The sequence below is a fragment of the Cryptomeria japonica genome, chromosome 5, assembly GCF_030272615.1.
Source record: "Cryptomeria japonica chromosome 5, Sugi_1.0, whole genome shotgun sequence".
NCBI lineage: Eukaryota > Viridiplantae > Streptophyta > Pinopsida > Cupressales > Cupressaceae > Cryptomeria > Cryptomeria japonica.
Genome location: NC_081409.1, coordinates 756,305,310 through 756,331,782, shown reverse-complemented (window position 1 = coordinate 756,331,782; position 26,473 = coordinate 756,305,310). Strand labels below are relative to the sequence as shown.

Below are 26,473 nucleotides of genomic sequence, written 5' to 3'. Positions count from 1 at the left end.
CTGATGTACATGCTAGTAGTCTTCGTAAATTAAGAATATACATATGATAGGGCCTTACGTTAGGAGGTAATGTATACACATGTTATGAAAGAGTCCTTTTTAAAGTCTTTGATTTTAACTATTTTAAATGAATAAGCTGAAATATTGGAATTTTTATGCAATAGAGAAGAAAAAAACTATAAGAAGTAATAAATGATTGTAATAGGAAAATGCATTGAACCAATCAGTGATGATTTCAAAGATGTGTCATTTTGCATGGATTAGGAACAATCACACAAAGCAAGATGTAGATTCTTTGCCTATAAATTACTCTCCAAATGTTTGTATCTATCAACTTCCATTGCCATAACATACTGTAATAACCCGGATAGGATATGCACTATAATTTTGAAAATAATTTCTTGAATTCTGCCCTAATTCTCTGCATTTTAGTTTTCTGCTCCAAACCCTAGAATTCTGATTTATTTTTCTGATAACAACAAATGTGGACAGCAAACACATATACCGATAATGATCCCTCATGATAATATCTTCAATCAAGAACTCATCCAACCATACATGACATAAAAAATGTAAACATATATATGGAACAAATCTGATTTCAGGAATTGTCAGTCTGCTGCTACAAATCAGAAATTCTGAACACACATTACATCAAAAATGTAAACATATATATGGAACAAATCTGATTTCAGGAAAATTCAGTCTGCTGCTACAAAACAGAAATTCTGAACACACATTTACATCCAAATACATAGGCCAAGCATGCCCAAGTACAACTCAGAAATCTGCCATTACACATCAGACCTATCAATAGGTTTCTACATACCAGACTAACATAGAATGATGATCAAAACCTTTCCGACAATATTTCAACCTGCAAAGATATAACTCTGAAACTCCACGAATCTCTCCAAATTGAATGATGAAGTGCAACTGATGAATTCACCAAGTGGGCTGGTCTGGGTTTTTCATCTAAACAGTCAAAACCTCTAGGGTTTCCGTCCTAGGGTTTATTGAACTTGCAAGCTAAGCTCTCAAGCTCTCAAGGAAAAGTTTCTTTCAAAATAACTAGTCAAGAATAATCAAAATGACTTGCCTTCTCATCCTTATAGATCCATGAGTGAAATTTTTAGAAGTGTTTTCTAGAAGATTCACTTTATTATTTTATTTTATTTCTTATTTTCCCTTTTTATAAAGTGACTTATTTTATTAATTCTCCACTCATTAAAAAGTCACTTTATAATTAAAATAGGTCCAGCCTTTAACTAAATATTATAACCCATGATAACTTCGGATTAATAATATATAATTAATTATTATTCCCTTGGTACTCCAATTTAGTCTAAAATAGACTAAATGTCTCAATGGGTGATTATGAGAAAAATGGGACATTACACATATATGAATGAAGCTTTGATTTGGTTCTGTTTATTGCTATTCATAAAGTGTTGAATGCAATTGTGTATTTTTTTTAATTCTCTTAAAAATATTTTATTTAATTCACATGTACAAATAAGAATAGATGTATGATAGAATTGCATTTCAAATTAGAAGGGGAAGCTTTCTTTAAAATAAAACCAACTTAATTTGAACAATATGTACTTGCTATTTACGATTTGTTTAATGTTTTCTAGGGTGGTTCATATATGTTAAACAAAATTAAAGTTGTTTTTCGAGACTCACCTAAAGAAAAAGGATGATATGCACTTCAACTCAAGGCAAAAGACCTTTTATACCTTTTTTACAGAAAGTAAATCCTATGATTACTATAGGCTTATGTTTAGCTAAAAACAACAAATGAGTAGTGCCAGTACACATAAGAAAAGGATGAATAATTGCATTCAAACCTACATTGATTGACTTGATATCTACTTTAATACAAAGCTTTTGATAATTTTAAAGTGATATTTAACTCGTAAAAGCACCAATAAGACACAAGCTGGAACACTTAAATATTTAGAAGCAAAAGAGCAATACTAATTTTGATTGAGTGAATAATGAATTCTGCATTAACAATACCTACTGAATAGCAATTTCAGTGACAAGTAGGCATATGAATTACCATTAGAAATTTAAGTGCAAATGACACATTTATAAGGCTTTACTAGACATTGCATGGAAATAATATTAGAATTAAGTGCACTCATACTTCAGGAATTAATAGCTTGCACGCAATCGCTTTATTACAAAATTCTATCCACTAAAACTAAATATAAAATTAGGCAATCAAAACTAAATATAAATTTAGGCAATCTCTAGTTAAATTACCAATAGGAATTTTCAAATTACTATGAGCTAACATATAGAGGTCCCTTCCCTTGTATGAAAAGAGATTCAAATATAGACTCCCAAAAATAATTTACCAAAAACAGCACATTGGGATAAATGTAATGTCCTGATTTGATTTAGTCCTGAAACAACCATTCTAACTCAAAGTGAGGATAGTAATATATTAATAAATATAATTTCATCAAACTGTATATATTTTATTATATCTTTTAACTCATAATCTTAACAATAGTATGAAATATAGAACTTATCTTGCTTTATTGTAATGACCATAATAACCCCTTTCCAATGTCTAACGTTCCTTATATGTCTTTATGCAAAGTATATAATGACAGCCCATGTTATGAAGGCCTATGATTGCAATAATGATTAACGACGTTATCTCTGATAATGTCAATCTGCATCTGTCATACTGTTGTTGTCTCCAATATCCCTAGATGGTTTCGATTTGATGTTATGATATAATATTTACTAGAAAGCAACTTCGATACCGATCCTGCTTCACTCTTCTGCCAATTATTCACAGTCAATCATTAATACTTCACACCTATATTAATAGCCACTAACCACAAGTGCACAGGTTAATGAAATAATTGCTGCCACTAACGCTAGGAATCCATATTATATTCCTTATGGCTATTCCCTTGCTAATAGCCATTCTTTATTAAAGACTGTCCATGCTAGTCGCTGCACCCATGTTTTCATCTCTGTGCAAAGCCTCTGGCTGATGTCTCTATGTACGTATGTTCTTATGATGCCAATGGTCGATCAGTACCACCCTCCATGGCTGTAATACAATTCCCTGAGCAAATACGTAGTTGTGAATGATTTTGATCAATGCTTACCCCATTGATCTACTGCACTATCGATATAGCTCCTTATTAAGTATGTTCTGTGGTAGTATGTGTTGATTTTCCCAGGTTTTATTGGATGTATTTTAATGTATATATATGATTCAATCTGATACTTGCATTCTTGGAATTCTATGTGTTCTCAAATTGAATAACATTATACTATATATATTCCTTTGGAGAGGCATGTCCTTGAATGGACATGTCTCTCCTTTAATTATAATAATTTAATCAATATTATATTGCTTCATCAATCAATTATTAATTTAGAATAATATAATAGATTAATATTGAATATTAAATTTTATATGATTAATAATGAATGGACATGTCTCTCCTTTAATTATAATAATTTAATCAATATTATATTGCTTCATCAATCAATTATTAATTTAGAATAATATAATAGATTAATATTGAATATTAAATTTTATATGATTAATAATAATATAATAATATAACATAATAATATATTATTATTAATCAACATATATTATATGTATTCTAAATGATCATTCGACTGAAGCTACAAACATTAACACTCCCTCTTAGCTAGGGAGGATGATCAGACAGAATGTGTAGTGATTTCTCATGTCAACACTTATGGCCCTCACCATAGCTACACAAAACATAATTAACACTCCCTCTTAGCTAGGGAAGATAAAATCAATGCAAATGCATTAAGTCTAGATTAATTATGGAATAGAGAAAATATTATCTCACTATGATATCAGGAAGTATGGTATAAACAAGAATATCAAGGCACATGATATTCACCATAACTCAAAAATATCTTCTCATGATATTGGGAGTATTTGCATCAACCATATGATGCTCATCACAGGGAACCATAGTCTCAAGGTGTGAATTTGCCTCCATCGACGATTCTATTCACAAACTCTTGTGTCGATTGCCTCAGTCGGCGATTCTATCCATGAGCTCTGACGTGGATTGCCTCAGTCGGCGATTGTATCCATGAGCTCTCACGTGGATTGCCTCAGTCAGCGATTCTATCCATGAGCTCTCACGTGGATTGGCTCAGTCGGCGATTCTATCCATAAGGTCTTACGTGGATTGCCTCAGTTGGCGATTCTATCCATGAGCTCTCACGTGGATTGCCTCAGTCGGCGATTCTATCCATGAGCTCTCACGTGGATTGCCTCAGTCGGCGATTCTATCCACAAGCTCTTAAGTGGATTGCCTCAGTTGGTGATTCTATCCATGAGCTCTCACGTGGATTGCCTCAGTCGAGGATTCTATCCACAAACTCTTACGTGGATTGCCTCAGTCGGCAATTCTATCCACGAGCTCTCATGTGGATTGCCTCTGTTGGCGATTCTATCCACAAGCTCAAGTTATTGTAAGATCGTTATCTTCCAATAACCTCAAAAATACAAGTGAAAATCATTTGGAAGTCGTCACTTCCTTATGATTTACACAAGGCCCATAAGACATTAAATGATTTCATTAGTATAACAATCAATTGGATCAAGTTTTACCTCATAAGTGTTTCACCTTCAATAGTGAAAATCCCTCTCAATCACTATGATCGAAATTGTCACAATTTGACTGAACCATCTGCTCTTTCTGAAGCTCAAGTTCTTGTATCAACCTCTTGTTCTCTTTTGAAATGTTAAACTCCCTCTGCATCTGGTCTCAATCATCAATTCGTTTATAAGCATCAATTTATTTCTCCCTTTAATTCAATTTTATTGTGCTTTCGTCCTGCAGGTATGTCAGAGAGAGATTACAAATAGCTCATAAATTATCTCGAACAAAAATACCAATGATAGAAGCATACAAGATTTTACTAGCCAATATTATAGCATAAATTACAAACTCAATAATTCATGTGCCTTAATAAAACATGGAATACTTATCTTAAGTTCTAAAACATTTTCTTTCATAAGGTGAGCCCATATAAGAAATATCACGCATGAATCATCTCTCATCATAATTCCCTTTGAATGATGTAGAACATTTTTCATAATTTTGATCAACACTTTCATTATGATCTGCCAGACACAGTCGTTAATAACTTTTGCAATTTACCAAATTTATCCAATCTCTTCGGTGAGATGTTAGAAAATCTAATTACAAACATTTCCTCCAAGTTGTAGCCAGATCCAACGGTTACAACAAAAGTTATGACATTTTTCCCAAAACTGCTAACCCTTGGTAAGGTTTCAAGTGACTTGCACCAAAGTCGTCATATCTTGCACAAAACTGAATCAAATTTGATGAGATAAACATATTTGAAAACTAGAAACACAGATCTTTCCATCCATATATTATAGTCCTCATTTTGAGCCAAACCAAGGGCCGTACAATGGCATATTTTAGATTGAAAATTCTAGAAAAAACTGAATTCTCCAATCCTCTCCAACCTCCAAATTAAACTTCACAGGCTTGAGCTCTGATACCATGTTGATTTTCCTAGGTTTTATTGGATGTATTTTAATGTATATATCTGATTCAATCTGATACTTGCATTCTTGGAATTCTATGTGTTCTCAAATTGAATAACATTATACTATATATATTCCTTTGGAGAGGCATGTCCTTGAACGGACATGTCTCTCCTTTAATTATAATAATTTAATCAATATTATAATGCTTCATCAATCAATTATTAATTTAGAATAATATAATAGATTAATATTGAATATTAAATTTTATATGATTAATAATAATATAATAATATAACATAGTAATATATTATTATTAATCAACATATATTATATGTATTCTAAATGATCATTCGACTGAAGCTACAAACAGTAATAGTATGAATCCCTTCCTTGGGAATGATATGAAGTTTCTTTAATATGCGATGAGGGTGCGATAGTGAAGCGTTGCATCCTCCGCCCTAAATCGTGTCTCTTCATAAGTGTCTAACTAATAACATAGCATCTCCTCTCCGCAAGGATTTATTAATTGTGACTCTTTCATAATTGACATGATCTTCGTCTGACTTCAATCAGGCAATGTTTTATATGCTGGTTTGTATCGTTGTCTAAATTATTACTGTAATTGATATTATTAATCATTGTTGGTACTGCCTCTTAATACCATTCCCTGTTTAGTGATGGATCAACCATTTGGTTAATTGTTGTCATCCTGATTTGTTTATTAATACCTTGATTATTGACGATTAAGACTGAACATTGATTAGTCACCAATAATACAGTCTCAGTTTAATCACTGCTAATGTTATTATGTCTGACTTCTGTTTAAGATGATAGTCTTCCCTTTCACAATTAATGGTTGCAAAGGCAGACAGATCTGACATGGTCTGCCACTAACTATGTGTTGGCTACTGGCTTAATCGATAGAATGTAGTCTAATATGAATTACCTTCAGGTATGATAAGTCTTTATTGTTATGCTCATAAGGTATATATTAAATATTGTTTATTTATTATTATTAAGATTTTATTTAGTTCATTTTATTCATATATATATATATATTTATTGTATTATTATTTATTATTAAATTCTATCTTAGAGCGGGCATTTTCACGTTTTGATTGTTTAGATGGGGATATCACAATAAAGTTGGAGACCACTAAAAATATACATTTTAGAATATGCTCATATCCTTCAAAACTGTTACAGCTAAAAACATTATGAATTAATTTTAGTGCAGGCTAAAAATAAAAAAACTGGATAGGTGACTTTGAATAACTCTGATCAAGCTTCGCCTTTGTTGTGATCATGGCAAATACTTTGAAATTGTGACAACTTGCTGACACTTTGAACCCGGACACCCTTTATTGATTTTGTTTATACTACATCAAACTCTAACGGTCTAACCACAACTTTGTACTGAAAATTGTGACTCTAAATGCTTTGAAAATCGTAGCACACTTGAAAATGACAATTTTCATAATCAAAACCCTAGCAAAGCATCAATAATGGTATGTTTTGATGTTAGAAATTACCAAACCATAGGCACCATTCAGAGCTGAAGCAAAAATTGTTTGGGGAAAAATCGACAAACCAAAAGTATAAGATTTTTTGAAATTTTTTGGAAAAAATAATGAAAGAAATTGGATTTAAGAAAAAAAGGTATATTATTATAATTTATTATTATTAATTTTATATTATTATATTATAATAATAATTTAATTATAATACAATAGTTTAATTATAATATATTATTGTATTATATTAGTATAATATTATTACTTAGATATCAAATTCTACTCTGGAAAGTTGGAATCGAACCCTGGTTCGGGTCCGAGTTTGGTCTACACTTGGGTTCTCCTCGGGTGTGACCCAGGCGGTTGGGTCTATTGTGACCACATCACACATCGCCCCATCAAGATGGGGACCCCCTTTTTTTTTAGGTTTTGCCTCCTCTAGGAATAGTCTCTCTTTCCTCTCTTCTAGTAGATGGAGTGGAGTAGGTCATCGAGTGTTGCAAGAATGATTCATAGACGGAGGACTCTAGATTGAACCAATTAAAGTCAGTTGAAATAGCTAAGTGAAGAGTCAGTCATGAAGTTGCGTACCTTGTCCCAATTTGAGAGCAAAATTTTCGTCAAGACGGTGTATCTTTCTCCCTCATTGGAGCGGATTTGCCTAAGCCCCTTGACCTTGTACCTTGTTGAGGTCCTAGAGCAAAATTCTTTCATATGGACAGATTGGAAAGCTCAAGGACAAAATCAACCAAGTGAAAGAGCGATTTTCAAATCATGTCCCTACCAAGGTCCTGGAGCGAATTTTGAGTTATGTCCTTTGGATCCAAAGCGAAATTTTCATGTCCTTGCTAAGGGTCCAGGGCAAAATTTTGCTATGTTGAGTACCTTGCTAAAGGTCAAGGGCGAATTTATCCAAGTGAAGATCGAGAGTGAATTTGGAAGTCTTGGAGAGGTTTTAGGGCGAATTTGTTCAAGCATGTACCTTGTTGAGATTTGAGATCAAACTTTCCTAGTAAGTCTTGTACCTTCCAAAGGACATAGAGCGAATTTTTTTATCAAGTCTTGTCCTTGGAGAGGTTCAAGAGTATCTATCAAGTCTTGTCCTTCCAAAGGACATTGAGCGAATTTCATTTTGAGTCGTGTCCTTCCAAAGGACATTGAGCGAATTTCATTTTGAGTCCTGTCCTTCCAAAGGACATAGAGCGAACCTTTTCACCTTGACCTTGTCCTTCCAAATGACAGAGAGTGAATTTTATTTTAGGTCTTGTCCTTGCCAAGGTCAGAGAGCAAATTATTTCCAATTGATGTATCTCCCAAAGGTCTTGGAGCGAATTGCAATACAAGGTTACATACCTTAGAAAGGACATGGAGCGAATTTTTTTATCCTAGTCATGTCCTTGGAAAGAAAACAGAGCGAATTTCATTTTTGAGTCCTGTCCTTGGAAAGGACCTAGAGCGAAATCCTTATCAAAGAGTCTTGTACTTGCTAAGGACATGGAGCGAATTTTTTTTACCTTGACCTTGTTCTTGCTAAGGTCGTAGAGCGAACTTGACCTTGTCCTTCCAAAGGTCCTAGAGCGAACTTATTTCAAGATTGCGTATCTTCCTAAGGTTCAAGAGAGAAAATTACCCTAAGGTCGTGTACCTTCCAAAGGTCATGGAGCGAAATTTTGATTAAGGTCATGTCGCCTTCCTTGATATTTGAAGAAGTTAACAATATCATCACCCTTGGAGTCTCCAATGCCAAAATAGACCCTCCTTGCAAATCGCCCCTGCTGCTGCCATGAAGGTCTGATAATATATGTGGATCAGCCGCTAACTTTCAGTTTCTTCTTTCAAGATGAGCGCCTTCAACCCTCAAGTGTGGCGCTGTCTTTATTGATGTGATCTGATGCCAATATTGTCCTCCGATGTTTGTTATGATGCTTCAAGGATGAAACAGGAGCAAAATCGTGGAAACAAGAGACTGGTTTTATTTTGGTCCAGATCTGAAATGACAACTGCAATCACCACCAAATCCCCTCCAAATGCTTCTACCAAAGTTGTCTTTCTTCTCCCAATATGCAGATGTAAGAGTAGGTCAAAGAAGTCAAATTGTGGCCCTCCAAACTGCTGTAAGTCTGAAAATTACTGAGATTAGCTTCAGGAACAAAATAGGTATAAATAGCTCCTTAAAAATGAGGACCTATGACCTCCAAAAGGTCTCCAAATCCTCCTCAAGTTCGAACCCAACAAGTTGGCCTTTGGTCACCAATGAAGCACAATTGAGATGACTGAAGTATCACCTCTCAATGCAACCCCTCGGAAGGTCTTCCACTTCCTCAATTATGCTATATCTATGGGAGTTTTGGTTCCCAAAGACACTATTCTGCAGAAACCTCCTGGTTCCACAAAACCCAATCAATTCAATAATCAACTCCTGGCTGCCTTGAAGCTCAACTTGATCTCCTTAAATACTTTTTCACCCCAGCATCCATAAGCTTCTAGAAGTGACTTTATGATATTATTTTAAATTAAGTCACTTTATTAAATTAATTAAATATAAAGTCATCTTTTAAGTTTTAATTTAATTGACAACTTTATAAATAAGTAACTTAATATTATTAATTAAAATAATTAATCAAGCGATCCATAAAAAAATATCAATAATTTGGACAACATAATTAATTAAATTAATTAATTAATTCTTTATTCTTCTCCAAAATTGGGACATTACAATCCGCCCCTCCTGAAATTGCTTGTCCCCAAGGAATCTTAGCTGCAAGGAAAACTCCACTCCACCTGGATCCCAAGGAAAGATATGTGTAATGTGCTTGCTATCACCAAAAAGCTCCTGTAACACCAACTGAATTTGTTGAGTCAATTCAATCACCTCAACACGTGCTACAGGAGTATAAGCCTCATGAGGAAGCAAGTCAAGTAACTGCCCATACTTGTTCCCAATCTCTGCACAAAGTGAGCCATCAAATAAACCATCCACCTCATACTCACTACCCATCAAGTAGGTATGTCCCCACACTCTCGTGCCACTGAACAACTGATGTAGACCATGCCAAATCTGAAAGTGCATTGGAAATCAAAATAAGACAGCTGCTAACCCATGTAGAATCAAGGAAGATTGAGTCACCAATCAACAAGTAGATAGGTGCCATATCATAAGAAATAGGTGCCCACATCAAATTGGTAATGGAGGTGTCTTCCTTAACACCCCAAGGTAATTCTTGTGTGGCTGATCTCATAAGGTTACTATGCTCATCCGTGATGGCATATTCTTCAACTTCTTGATCATCATGAAAGCCCAATGAAGCAATATGTGACTCTTTTAGAGTTGATTTGTAATCATACTTACCTTGCTCATGCTCCATCTCTATGTCATCTTTCATTGTAGGAAAGAATGATCGAAGATATGCTTCTCTTTTCTGTATGTTTGATCTATATGATTGTAGTGCTCCTTGACCCTTTGTAAGTGTTGCCTTGTTTGGGCAGCTAGCAACTATGCTTGCCTAGCTTCCCTTAACCACTCGTCACACATACCTTGAGTCCTCCTAACAACTTCTATGTGATGATGCACAAAATCAGACCTTTTATTAAATACATCATCAACCAATAACTCATGTTCATCTTCTTAAACCTGAATGCCAACATTAGGTGACTCCATAACATTGTCTTCTCCATGATTAAAGGCTGCATCACCCTGAGGATGAAGAGATGTATCACTGCTGTTATAACAATCAACACCACTGTCAAGCATTTGTGTCAGGCCTTCAACTCTTACAAGCCCCTCCTTATTGGAAACTTCATTCTCAACACTTGCACTATGAATGCCAACATTTGTAGACTTCTCTTCATTTGTCATTCCATGAGTAAACGCTGCAATCTCATGAGAATGAGTAGGTAAACAGTTACTGTCCAAAAACAAATCAGTGATGATATCTTGCCATAGCAAAATGTTACCTTCATCATGAGTAACATTAGTGATTACTTCATCTTTCACATCCACCCAAGTCTGATGTGAACAATCCGTATGCTCATGATTTTAATTCATCCCTCCAAGCTCATCTTTAACACCCAATTCTTGCGTGCCATCTAGAGATGATTCCAAGGTATCATCATTCTCATGATGAAGTGAAGAAATGTGTCTGCTGTCATCAGTATACCTGTTAGATTCTTCAAGCTTCACAAGTGCATCCCTATTGGAATTTTCACCTTCAATACTTGCTACTATCAAGTCTTGATTTGTCTCATCTCCTCCTCTAGGAGTAGCTGCTACAAGGGACTGATTTTCCGACTGTCCTTGGCTGCCATAGTCTCATTTTTCATCATGTGAAGGTGAAGAAGCAATATGATCACCAACGGAGTCCATACCATTGCTACCCATATCATTAGCATGCTCTATGCTAGCCTCTAACGTAGAAGTCTCAAGTGAAATTTCTCGCATAGATGATGTAGTCAACTCATTCCCCATGGCTGTCCTTGAATCAACATGTCTAACAAAGTCTTCATATAAATTTCTGCCTATCATGGGTGAAGTAACTATATTACTTTTTGATTTCCCAAACATTCTTCGAATTCCCTGTTGTGTTTCCGGATCACACAATAATTCATACAAGTTCTGCATCAAATCAATAGTGGATTTGTCGAAGGCCATCTTTCCCTCTGTTCTGATTGTAAGAGACTTCCCCAACAGGATGGCAGGAAACCGCTCTGATACCACTGAATTATCCCCTGCAGTTGTAGGACCAAGAATGCAAGGAATATTTGCTAAAGTGACTGTTCAACTGCGTGTTATGCAGCTTATGTGTCTTGTGTGTTATGCTGTCCTGCTGTCTCAGAGTTTTCAGACTGAGTTTTTGGAGCATTTACCACTGAGGATAACTGAGTTGTGACTTGCAAACAACTTCAAAGAGTTATATAAACATTCAAGATAAATATGCAACTAGTTCATAATGTAATAACACCAATTTTGGATGCAAATCAAATACTTATAGCTGACTGTAATTACATTAAACAGTTGGCCTGTAACTTCAGACAACTCATGTAATTACAATGCAAATCTTGTTCTTCCTTCTTATTCAAGATGATGATCAATAGGGCCTCTCAAGAACAATACTAATGATACAAAACTCACCCACTTGACACAGAAAATTCTGAAGACTCATGACTCACAATATTATTACCTCTAGCTGAAAAGAGGACATAGAATGCTGTCAAAGAACTTGAGAATATATCGCCTTCCTTGATATTTGAAGAAGCCAACAATATCATCACCCTTGGAGCCTCCAATGCCAAAATAGACCCTCCCTGCAAATCGTCCCTGCTGCTGCCATGAAGGTCTGATAATATATGTGGACAGCTGCTAACTTTCAGTTTCTTCTTCCAAGATGATCGCCTTCAACCCTCAAGTGTGGCGCTGTCTTTATTGATGTGATTTGATGCCAATACTGTCCTCCGATGTTTGTTATGATGCTTCAAGAATGAAATAGGAGCAAAATCGTGGGAACAAGAGACCGGTTTGATTTTGGTCCAGATCTGAAATGACATCTGCAATCACCACCAAATCCCCTCCAAATGCTTCTACCAAAGTCGTCTTTCTTCTCCCAATATGCAGACGTAAGAGTAGGTCAAAGGAGTCAAATCGTGGCCCTCCTCCAAACTGCTGTAAGTCTGAAAATTACCGAGATTAGCTTCAGGAATGAAATAGGTATAAACAACTCCTTAAAAATGAGGACCTATGACCTCCAAAGGTCTAGAAATCCTCCTCAAGTTCGAACCCAACAAGTTGGCCTTTGGCCACCAATGAAGCATAGTCGAGATGACTGAAGTGTCACCTCCTCAATGCAACCCCTCAAAAGGTCTTCCACTCCCTCACTTATGCTATCTATGGGAGTTTTCGTTCCCAAAGACACTATTCTGTAGAAACCTCCTCGTTCCACAAAACCCAATCAATTCAATAATCAACTCCTGGCTGCCTTGAAGCTCAACTTGATCTCCTTAAATACTTTTTCACCCCAACATCTGGAAGCTTCTAGAAGTGACTTTATGATATTATTTTAAATTAAGTCACTTTATTAAATTAATTAAATATAAAGTCATCTTTTAATTTTTAATTTATTTGACAACTTTATTAATATTTTACTTATTATTATTAATTAAAATAATTAATCAGGCTATGCATTAAAAAATATCAATAATTTGGACAACTCAATTAATTAAATTAATTAATTAATTCTTCTCCAAAATGGGGACATTACATTCTAAGAGGTCCGAAATGTCTTTGCTCTTCATGAATTGATGTATATGCAAGGCATTCTTTGAAGGAGAATTGATAAGCTTAGGAAAATGGAGGAAGAAACTGGAGATGGCGAGTTTATCCCACTTCCATTGCCCTCTTGGAGGAGCGATCCCACTTCCTTTGCTCATTCAAAAGACCGGCATCACTTCCTTTGCCCATGCAAAACCTTGACCTGCCTTCCTTTGCTCATCAAAATGTTTGAATTCCGATCAATGATGACACTAAGCAGCGGTATAAATAAGTATTATTGGCACCAAAGAGTTCAAATTTAAAATGAAAAATGTTAAAATGCAACCAAGTTAGCCCCCTTAGGAAATGGTATTAATTTTATTTAAAGCAATCAAGTCGGTGTAAGAACCGAAAAGACACACCTATTCCCTTGAGAGCCTATAAATGCCAAGTTGAATTTATCATTTGATCACTCCAACAAAGCGAATTCCTTCTCTTAAAAGAGCAGAGCAGCGAATCTAATCATAAGAGCAGCAAATTCAATCTTAAGGGCAGCGAATTTGATAATAAGAGTAGCGAACTTGATCATTAGTGCAGCGAATTTGATCATAGGTGGAGCGAATTAATTCGCCTACCTTCAGCACAGCGAAGTTCCTGAGTATTATCAGTCATCTCCTTTGATTAGAAGCATGATTAAGGATGTAGCAAGAGTGGGAAGTCTTACATTATTAATACCACTTATGTGATATTTAATTCATAAATGTTTTCTTTTCAGGTCTGATACATGGGGAAGCATGTCAGCATCGTGAAGACTTCATCACATTCAAGGCATTCAAGGTGATTGCAACATTCGAGAGTTACACCAAAGAAGGACGAATTTGTATCATGATGAACATGAAAGAAAAGTCCGATGAAAGATTCAGCTAAAAACACTTCAAGGAGGTGAATTGGAGATTAGGACAATGTTGCATGAAGAATGAACAACATCAACATAAAGAACTTAGATTCAGCAACAAGAAAATATCAAGGCAAGATTCTCACTACAAGGAAGTGATGAGAAATCAAGGATTCCCCAAAATGAAGTCAAGAATGTCACCAAGGAATGACAAATTTAAGATCATGAATAAGGGAAGATTAATCATCATCACATTGATAAAAGTGAATAATGTTGAGTATCATGAGATATTATTCAATACTGATTCATGATGATGAATCAAGTCTACAAGTGCAAGTTGAGGTGGCATCCTAGTCATCACTCTATCAATCAGAATGTTCCACATCAACATGTCTAGATGCAATGCACCTGACTCATCATATGGAGGCGCAAACTTTGAGCTACCTGCCCTCATATTTCATTGGTTCACATTCAATATCAAACCTAAATGAAATTTTCTCATTCGTTAGAAGGAGTTTGTTGTAACAAACCCTAATTAGGGTTTTCATCTTGTAATCTCAGTCATTGATTATGAATCAATCTGAGCCATTCATTGTAAAGAGTTATCTATAAAAGGCTCAAATCTCCTCATTTGTAAAGGTTAATAGTGAATAACAGGCTAATAGTTAATAGTTGAAGAATAAGAAGAATAGAATAGAAGATAGAATAGAAGTTAGATTAGGAGAAGGCAAAGATTGTTGCCAAGATCTTGTTGTATAGAGCATATGATTTCATTGAAGTTATGGTGAATTAAATGTGTAATTTCAACAAGTTGCATGGTCTCTACTTCTCAATTCATTTGCTTTCATGTTGATTTCATGAATGATAGGAGTTGTAAATGATTAATGGTGAAATTCATTTATCCATACCACTAGCAGTTTGCTGATTGCAAATTCGCCATGTGTGGTCAATTGGAATCCTTAAATGAGATTAACTGCAATTGCTATTCGTACTTTGATATGCATCACCTTGATGGTATCCTTGTTGTTGATAGTTACTTGAACGTCATTTTTTCCTTAGAAGATCGCACTAAGCTTTGTGGAGTTGTTGCTTTGCATGTCAAAGCAAGGCTTAGTAGAGTTTGACCAAAGAATGTCCATGGTTCCTACATTCTTAGGATTAGTGTAGACTTCTTAAACCCTATCCTTTGGCCATTTTATTTTCCAAGTAGGTAGTTAGAATTTAAGTTCCAACAACATCCAAACATTCAAGCATTCAAGTATTCAATGTAATCCCCTTGGATTGCTAGCAATTACATCAACCATTGAGCTTATCCACATGTCATGACCTGATTATAGAAACCTTGGAGTCATCTTGGTTGATCACATCATTGAGCATCCAAGAAGATTTTGATTAAGAGAGGATAGAATACATTTGGTATCTTTTGTGAGTTGAAATGCTAAAATGAGGCAAAATGCTGAAAAATGAAGGTAAAAGCTCAAAAACAGTAAGCTATGGACGTAGGATTTTCACACGCACCTGGACCTGAGTAATGTAAGCTGAATTGGATTTGCTTCGTGAAATTGCTCAAAAAATTGCTAGGAGTGTGGCACATTACAAAGGTCCTCCGAACATTTTGTACGCCAAAGGGAGATGATTCATCACTGTGAATGAAGCTTAATTTGAAGAGTACAACTCTGTACCTGTTTTTTGCACACAAAAAGAAAGGGAAAGGTGTTGGGAATATGGGTTTTCCTTAGGTCAAACCCTGGGTTTTGAATTAACTGTGAAATTGAAAGAAATGTAACTAAAATGGCTGAAAGGAAAGGATCTCCTTTTGAGGGAGATGCTGAATTATGACTGAAAATTGAATTATGATACCTCCTTGTGAAGTTTTGCTTGCCTCCACATGGAAGTAGGGTTTATGAAGTCTTCAACAAAATAGGATGAATAATGTCTCCTTAAATGCTTGAAACTTGACTTTATTGCTGCTCATAAGCTGAAAGAAGATTGATTGCTGCTCAATTGCTATTGAATGCTTGAATGCTTGATGTCGAAATCTCCTTGTTATGAATGCCTATCAAAATGAGATGGGAAATCCTCTTTATATACTTGCTCGTCAGTCAAATTGGCTAATTTTCCGACATGAGCCGACACAAAGGGGGAAATCCCACTCAAATTTGAAATAGGACCAAGGGGTCAAGTGGGGCCCAATCTAGGGAGGACCATGGCGTGGCGCAATGGTCCTGCCCTATTTTGGGGCAGGCACAAGGTGCTATGTAAGGTGCAATTTGAATTAGATGCCATTTGTGATGCGCAAGAGCATAATGAGGTCTTCAATCGGGCCGAGGGGTGCAAACACTAAGGTGAAGACCCAAATGCGGTCGAAATTGCAAAGGGTGCAATTGTAGGATGCTACAATTTTGTGTTTGATTGTGCTTAAAAAACACATCAACAAAATTGGCGCTAGGAGTGCTGAACATTGATTCATATATCAAAGACTTTTTGTCCAAGTTGAGGCGTAACAAGTGGAGAGTCATCAAGTGGAGAAGCTACCTCAATTTTTTTTTTTAGACTCGCACCCTCCTCTTCGCACTCAACAGAATTGGCGCTAGGAGGGCTCTTGAAGATAAACTTTCTTAAGGAGATTGTTACTATTCAAGGAGAATTATCATGAACCACAATGGTGTTGCTGGATAGAGATTTAGTCGTTGTAGTGCAACCAAATTTGGAGTTTGACAGTGTCCAAGAAGACATCATTTCTGGACTAAACAACCTTGCTTGGAATGTCAGGAGAAGTGAATCTGAATATACAAGAGTCCAAGCGGTGTTAGAACAAGAAGAAATAAAAGTTGAACGAATTCAAAGGGCTGCTGCATGAGGACTTTTTGATCAAAGGAATCCACAACCTCCTCAATAGGTTCAAACGACCAACCCAACACGTTGGATCGCATTTGTTCTTTCTCACGTGAGAAGCATCAAAGAGTATTGAGGTCTACACTAGGATCAAAAGAGCTAACTGAATTGCAGTTCATATCCAAGCCAAAACGTGCAAAGAAAGGAGATACCTCAAGAGAACTTGTATTGAGAAAAGACGATATAACTAGCTCGTTTTAAACTCCATCACTTCAGGATCAAGTTCAAGCCGCTATATGAGCAAGTATCTAAGCAGTCACACAATCACTCAGTCAAGCGAGTTCAATCCCATCAAGTTCTCAATCAGCATCCCAACCAAGTTCTAATTCGACCATTCAAACAAGTTCTCAATCCAGTGGGAGTATAATGGCTCGCCAGATACCGCCTCCCCCTCCTCATGTTCTTATTGGTGCTACGTGGCTGGTCAACAACCCATCTCCACTTGAGTTCGCAACTTATCATGACATGCCTAAGAATCCTGAAAGTTTTTGTACCAAATTCAATGTGAATGATCCTAATTGAACAACGAAAGTCCATATCAAGATGTTTGAACACACCCTATGCAATAGGTGAATCGAATATGGAGATGTAGCTTGCAGACTCTTCCCATACTCTCTAGGAGAAACATGTTTTTGGTTTATCCATTTACTCACAGGCTCAATAAGAACATGGGATGCAATGAAAGATGCGTTTATTGGAAAGTTTGGTATCCCAACCACTCCTGTTGAGTTGTATAAACAATTTGTGGAAGTCAAAAGACGAGCATGAACCTATTACCTCATTCAACAACAGATTTCACAAAGCCTACACAATGTTACACACTCCTTACCTTGTTGCTGACGTGAGAGAAATATACTATTATGCCTTAGATCATTTGATCGCCATGTTTGTAAGGGCTCACCCTGCTCCAAACGGTTTGAATGCATCATACACAAAAGCCATTGAAGTGATCAAGGAACTAGGGCAGAATATTACTAGACTACTACTTCACATGGGGCCTCCAATGACATCTAATCAGATTCAGGCTATAAGTCAAGCCTTGATTCATCACACACCAGTCATGAATCATTCCCCCAAGTGGTGTATCCCAATGTGCAACCGTCCAACCAGCTGGTACTTCATCCAGGAGTTGCACTTTCTCAAGCTCAACTGTCACATCCAGTGTACTTGCAAAATGCAACCAACTGGTACTTCATCCAGGAGTTGCACTTTCTCAAGCTCAGCCGTCACATCCAGTGTACCTGCAAAATGCAACAACATCCACTAGGACATAGGAGGAGAAAGAAGAGATGGAGTTAATCAAACAAGTCAAGAAGCTGTCGACTGCAGTGACATATTTGAGGAATTAGAATAATCAAATACAAAGCATGCAAAGAAATAATCAAAATATGCAAGGAAATAATCATAATTTCCAGGGAAGCAACAATCAAGGATTCAGGAATAATAATCAAGGTTTTCAAAGAACATGGAATACTGCTCCAAACAATGGAAATGTGCCATCACCATTGGATAACCCACTGAATCCACCAAACCAAGAAGACCGTCCTATTGAAAGGGTGTTCTTAGCAGAAGTAGCATTGTTAAGATGGTGTAGGCTACATAGCACAAATTAACATTCTGAACTTCAATGCCCTAAGTTTAAGATAGTCGTTGATATATTTTAACAGGAGATGTGTAACACTGAAACATCAAAGAATCCTCTTACAACATGTTATGAGATGGTTCCCACAACAAGATATGACCAAGATTTGATCATAGAAGACTTCAATTTTCCCCCATTATATGAGGATGATCAAATACATAATGGAAGATTTCCTCCAGAATCAGCCAATGGACCAATGGTGCCGCTAGGCTCTCAATTCCCACCAACTTCTGCGAATGGACCTGTTGAAGACTCAAAATATGTTTTTCCACCTCTCAACAATAGTGTTTTAGTTGAAGGCACAAAAGAGGTACAAACCTTGCAACAATCATCGGGAAATCAAGGACCAAGAGTGTATCAGAGGAATTATAGAAATCAAGAGCCATTGACTAGATCAATTCCTCCAAACAATTTCTCTACTCTGGCAAACCCAAATGCCAACAACATACCAAGTTATCCACAAGATGTGCCAGAATATAGACAAAGGAATGCACCTCGCCCTCCAAAGGATGAATTGAAGAAGCTGAGCTTGTACGCGCTTGAAGAATTTAAAAAGGTTAAGATAAGCCTGTCATTGTTTGAATTGATGAAAGTACCTGAAATCAGGGAGACTCTCATAAATAGTTTGAATGATACTACCATGACAAGAGCAAACAATTAGAATACCTCCAATATTTCAAGAGGGACGACTAATACTTCTCAAGCCAACATAAATATGGTTCAAGAGGAATCAGTTGATGATCAGTTGCCACCAAATACAAAATGCATGGTCCAAGGTTCCTCTGCTCTGCCAAAGAAAGGAGATATGTTGGAAGGAAAGACGTTGCTCAAAAGAGGCGATTCAAAGGAACCCAAAGACACACCAGCTATAGGAGAAAATTTTGCTACAAGTCAAGCCATTCTAAAAGAAGAAGTTACTCCTAAGAAGGATACAACCAAGAAAAACAAAGCCACAATAAATGAAAACATTGCTAAAATTGACAATCCAAAAATAAGCGGCAATTTCAAGGAAGAAGAAGTTCAAGGAAAAGATGAGCCAACTCCATTCTTGCTTTCAATCAGAATTTTTGGGAAACTCTTGGACAATTGTTTGTATGATTCAGGAGCTTCAAGCAATGTGATGCCCTTAGCCGTCTACAAAAAATTGGGTTTAACTCCTACACCCACCATGAAGAAAGTGACTCAATTAGATAAGACTGAAGTTCCAATGGTAGGGGAGCTCAACAATATTCACATGCAGCTAGCAGCCGATCCAAGAGTCCAACACTTCATAGATATATTAGTTGTGGACATATTTGACAGGTACTACGTGCTTCTAAGTAGAGATTGGTCACGAAGATTGAATGGATATTTCTCGACTGACTTTTCTCACATATGGCTACCATGGAGAGGAGTCCCCAATCAGATCAAAATTGATAGCACTCCAAGGCTAAGACTGATGATAACAAAATATGGAGAGGATAATGAAATTCAATTTCTTGAGACAGACCTTGGAACATATAGACCCAAGGTTGAAGAGGTCCTAGTGTTGCAAAGTCTTGATGAAGGAGATAATTTACAATAGGTCCCAAATTTCATAGAAGCCGTTGTTGAGAGTGATCATGATTCAGGCCAAGATGATGATGGAATCTTTGAAATTTCAGAAAGTTTGTTTACAAGAGTATCAAATAAGGCATTGAACTTGGTAACTTGGCATGTATTCAAGACCTAATGTTGCCAAATTGGTGTAGGATATACAACGCCTTCCATTTTGAGTTCTCATGTGCTATGTGTAAAATTGCTTTGGAACAAGTGCACAAAAGGATCTCGAAAGCCTTGACATTAGAAGAGATTAAAGTGTTAGTAGCTGGCAATTCACTAGAAGACGCTTTGCTGAAATTACAAGAAGAAAATGAAGGAAAAACAAAGTCATGTGATCAAACCTCACAAGAAGAACAAATCTTGATGAAAACCAAGTATGGACTCTAAGATTTGACTGGTCCAAATCAAAGCAAGGATCAGGAGCGGGTTTTGAACTAATCAACCCTTTAGGAGAAGCTTACTTAGCCGCTCATAGACTACAATTTCCATGCACAAACAATGTCGCTGAATATGAATCACTTGTTCATGGGCTATTATTGCTTTGGAACAAGTGCACAAAAGGATCCCCAAAGCCTTGACGTTAGAAGAGATTAAAGTCCTAGGAGCTAGCAATTCACTAGAAGATGCTTTGCTGAAATTGCAAGAAGAAAATGAAGGAAAAACAAAGTCATGTGATTAAATCTCACAATAAGAACAAAATCTTGATGAAAACCATGTATGGACTCTAAGATTTGACTGGTCCAAATCAAAGCAAGGATCAGGAGCGGGTTTTGAACTAATCAACCCTTTAGGAGAAGCTTACTTAGCTGCTTATAGACTACAATTTCCATGCACAAATAATGTTGCTGAATATGAATTACTTGTTCATGGGCTATTATTAGCTATTCAAAAAGGAGCAAAGGTTCTAAATGCATTTGGAGATTTAGAGATAGTTATAAGACAGATAAGAAAACAATATGTTTGTCACAACAAAAGATTGACAAGATACCGCAATAGGGTATAGGATCTCATCGAAATCTTTGATGCTTTCAATATCAAGTCAGCTTACAGACATCAATCAAATGGCAAACTCGCTTGCTCAAGCTACTAGTTCCCTAGCACCTCTTGCCATGGAGGGATTAAAGAAGTTCACGGTAGTAGTAGTAACTTCAGTGCCTTCAGTCCCAGACAATATCACAAACTTCCGAGTATTTGAAGATGACAAACACATATTGGACTTCTTGACCAATTTGGATGTCTTTCTAAGGCAGATCATTGATGAAGAAGATATGGAAGGAGCAGAGTTTGATCGTGAAGCTATTCTAAATCTAAAGATTAATACTATCCCGAAAGGAATGGTAGAATTGGAAAGAATTTTCGATCCAGATAAACTGCGAGCTATCAAGAGTCGTAATGTGGAAGGAAATGCATGCGGAATAGTTTGGGCAGTGATGAAGAAATCAAGAACATATTTATAAGAAAGGCTTGCACACCACAAGGAAAATAGGGCATATTGAAGAACATGAAGGACTTCCCAGATGTCATCACATGGAGGTACGAAGATCTGAAAACATATGACACTTCAATAATCACCCATACCCATACAATTCCTTTGAAGCCAGGAAGTAAACCTTTCAAACAACGGCTTAGACCAGCAAATCCACTATTGGAACCACTGATATATCAGGAAGTTAAGAAGCCACTTGCAGCCAAGATCATTTTTCCAGTAAGGCATTCGACGTGGGTCGTCAACTTGGTTCTAGTGTGAAAGAAAAATGGAGAAATCAGATTATGTGTGGATTTCAAAGACCTTAACAAGGCATCAAAGAGAGACAATTACCCATTACCATCATTAGATGAGCTATTGCAAATAGTAAACGGGTCACAAATGATGTCCTTCTTGGACGGATGCTCAGGCTACAACTAGGTGATGGTAGAGCATGAAGATAGATTAAAGACAACCTTCACAACAAAATGAGGAACGTTCGCCTACAGGAGAATGCCCTTTGGGTTAATTAACGCCAAAGCTACTTTTCAAAGAGCAATGGATATCACTTTCAGAGACTTGATAGGAAAATGTATCATCATTTACATGGATGACATCACAGTATTCTCTAGGAAGAGAGAAGATCACGTAGAAGATTTAAGAAAGGTCTTCCAAAGGTGCAGAAGGTATGGGAATATCTCTAAACCCAAAGAAGTGCATGTTTGGGGTTACTGAGGGGAAATTGCTAGGGCATGTCATTTCAAAAAAAAGGCGTCTCTATAGATCCTAATAGAGTAAAGGCGATATCAATGATCAACCTGCCTGCTAGCAAGAAATAACTAAAATCATTCTTTGGTAAAATAAACTTTGTAAGAAAGTTTATCACTGGGTTTGCAGAAATTGTGAGACCACTAAATGAAATGTTGAAGAAAGATGCTAAGATGGAATGGACAATGCAAGCAAAACAAGCATTTGAGGAGATGAAGCTAGCAATTGCCGAAGCTCTTGTGTTGATCAGGCCAGATTATATGAAGCCCTTTTATCTATATTCCTTTGCTTCAGAACATACATGTGCGGCCATCCTCACTCAAAGAAGCGAAGAGAAAGATGAGAATCCCATAGCATTCATGAGCACGCCACTTAAAGATGCTGAATTGAGATATCCGAATATTGAAAAGCAGGCGTACACTCTAGTCAAGGCGATCAAAATGTTCAGACATTACATCTTGAGAACAAAGGTGTATGCAATAGTACCTAATGCAATAGTCAAAACCCTCATGCAAAACGAATTAGGAGAGAGAAGAGGAAAGTGGGTCGCCATTATCCAAGAATATGATGTTGAAATCTAGCCAATGAAGCTTGTTCGAGGACATACCCTTGCACAAACCCTAGTAGTGGATGGGCCCGGATTGGTTCAATAGGTCTACGAACTAGAAGATGTTACTCCAGATGAATCGTACAAGGAGATTGTGAGTTATTTACTCAACCAAAGGTGTCCCACTCATATGACTCCTACACAAAAGAGAGCTCTCAGATTGAAGAGTCAACATTATATGCTCCAAGGCTCGGTCTTATATCGAAGAAATCATGAAGGAATTTATTTAAGATGTGTGGGCAAAAATGAAGCAAAGCAAATTATGGAACATTTCCATAACAAGTTTGGGACAGGTCATGGTGCAAGTATAGCTACGGCTCATCAGATCCTAAGGGCAGGATGCTATTGGCCTACATTGTTTCGAGATACTTATGAACACATGAAGACATGTCACACATGGCAGGCAGCAGTTTTTCGCGAGAGAAACCCTGCGATGCCACTCCAGTCGGTGATCGGGGCTAGGCCATTTGCCAAATGGGGTTTGGACTTTATTGGTATAATCAACCCCCCTTCTTCGGCACAAAATAGGTACATTCTAACTGCTACCAATTATCGTACTCAGTGGTCGGAAGCCCAAGCCTTGAAGTTATGCAATACTGATGTTGTAATTAAGCTTTTAGAAGAAACCATCATAACTAGGTTTGGATGTCCTCGTGCTTTAGTTTGTGACAATGGTCTTGCATTTACATCTTTAAAATTTTCAAACTGGGCCTTTGAATATGGAATAACACTCAAATTCTCTGTAATACCCCCCTGTTTGTACCAAATTTTTTTCCTCTTATTTAACTCACTTAGCTATGCAGGGGTTTTGTCAAATAGATTGCAATCATGTCCTGAATAGTATTCTTAGTAGTTGTTTTCAATGTCTCATCTATCTTATTGCAAGTTTTGGTATTAATCAAATTAAGTGAACATGCATTCAATCCAATATATATGACAATCCGCAATAAGACTGATTTTCCATGATGAATCCAGTGAAATATTATTTCAGGCTACTGAAATAAGTAAGAGCATTCATATAAGTTGTATGAAATTTACAGTGCTAAGGATAGTCCAATAGGAAATTCACTTTAAAAGATGTGTCAGAAATAGTAATATTACATTTAAATATTCTGACCAGCAACAAAGATATTCATGAAAGAAAGACCCCATAAGCTGATCTGCAGTCCCTTATTTCAAATGATAATGATTTTTAATTTGCAAAATGATGATGTGGCACTGGAAAGAGATAATGGAGAGGACCCAAAAACACAAATAAAAATCTTGCCGACTCTTCACAGCTGGCTATAGACATAAGAGTTCTATTTAACTTTTCTAAGGTTCATGACAGCTGGCAAATGAGATAGTAGAGTGAGCCAAAAAAACACAATAATTTTCTGTACCTTCCCTTTGACCAGCTATTACCTTGTTAGTGGAGGAGATTAAAAAACACAACCCAAAACTTTATGATCCTTCACAGTTGGCAGCAGGCTTAAGTCCACAATTTGAATTTCTTTTCCGTTGAAGTTCCATGACAGCTGGCAGCTACTATGTTTATTGGAAAGGCCCAAGAACACAAATAAAAATCTTCAACAAGAAGGTTTGGAAGACTCTTACACCAAATGAAAGCCAAATTTTCCAAACTTTTTATGGCAACCTTTGATGGATTGACAACAGATTTCAGATAATACTATTTAATTTGTTTTGTCTCAATTCCCAAGCTGGCTGTTCAAATATATTTTTAAACTATGCCACGAAACCTGACTTTTTTTCTCTTTCATATTCCACGACACCTAGTTTGTTTCTATCTGAGGTAAGTGCCCAATCTGCAAGAAGATTCACGCTAGCAAGGATAACATAAAGAATTCCAAGTGTTCCGAAACCACACTATAATCCCTTTCTTAAAATGCCACCTCAGTCTCAATGCAAATCCGCTCAGATTAAGATCTTTTGTCTTTAGTGCCAGAATGAAAAATCCTCGACCTCTTTGTTTTTTAAAACTTCCTTCGATATCGTAGCTCAACAGATATGACTCCACACAAAATAAAGATGGCCAATCACCAAATAAAGTTGAAATTATTGCTTATAACCTTGGAATTTTTCCACCCAACTATCCTCAAAACAAAACTTTGATCAAACTATAATCTTTATGCTCAAGTAAAATATTCTGCAATAATCCTTGGTTTCTTCTTAAAACTTGATACTAACAGTTTCATGCACGTTTCAGTAATCTCAAACTGGCAAACCTGAAAATTACAAATACGCACCAAGAATGAGGGTTTCCGTCCTCGCTTCAACCTTCAGCTCTCTATCAATCCCTGAATGGAGTTGCTCTGTGAAGCAAAGAGTTTCCGTCCTCAGCTCCAATGCACCATTGGGGTTTCCGTCCCGCCGGCCAGGGTTTGGCTCTTAGGACAAACTCCGAAAATCTTTGCAGAGAAAATAAAATCTTCAATTTTCTGTGTCGTTACAAATGAGACCCAACTCCCTTTTAGTCACTTAAAATAATTAATTAAAGTTGTCATTTAATATAATTTTGTTCGACAACTTAAAAATTAATTAATTATTTTGTCTAAAAAGGAAAGTGGACATTACATTCTCATTAAATTACTACCCATAGGGTAATGGCTTAGCAGAATCTACGAACAAAAACTTGTTGAGTGTGATTAAGAAACTGTTAGAAAGAAACCTAAAAGATTGGCACACAGTTGAGATTTGCTCTTTGTGTAGACTGAACTAGAACCAAGAGTTCATTAGGGACTTCTCCCTACTTGGTCTATGGACAAGATCTTGTCTTTCCAGTGTAATTAAGAATCCCAACATTGCAATTTATTCAGGATTACATGGAGAGCGAGGATAGGATTCAAGCTTGTCTAACACAACTCATGAACTTGGAGGAAAAGAGAGATATGGCCTTAGAGAGTTTCGCCAAACATCAAGGAGTGGTGAAGAGATGGTTCGATAGGCAAGCAGGAGTTAAAGCCTTTAGAATCTCTGACCTTGTGTTATATTGGGATAAAGCCCATGAGAAAAGAGGTGAACACGACAAATTCGATAAACTTTGGAAGGGTCCTCACCAAATCTTGGAGACCTTAGGAGAAAATGCCTTCAAGCTAAAGACATTGACATGGGAGGATATTCCATTGCTCGTCAATGCACAATTCTTTAAGCACTACTTCCAACCATAAGTCCCCAAAGGTGTACCTTGTATATAGTTAGATTAGGTTTCTCTCTGTTTGGTTTGCTTTTGCCTAGTTTGCTTTCGGTCCGGTTTGTCTCTTTAGTTTAGTTAGTCTTTGTTGTGCCTTAGCTTAGTTGGTTTGCTTTAGTTT

The 26,473-nt window shown here is 36.6% G+C and overlaps 1 protein-coding gene across 1 annotated transcript in view; it reads left to right on the top strand.

Moving 5' to 3' along the window:
* Positions 1 to 26,473, top strand: part of LOC131036540 (single-stranded DNA-binding protein WHY1, chloroplastic) — a 91,772-nt gene that overhangs the window by 40,515 nt on the left and 24,784 nt on the right. The window lies entirely within an intron of this gene.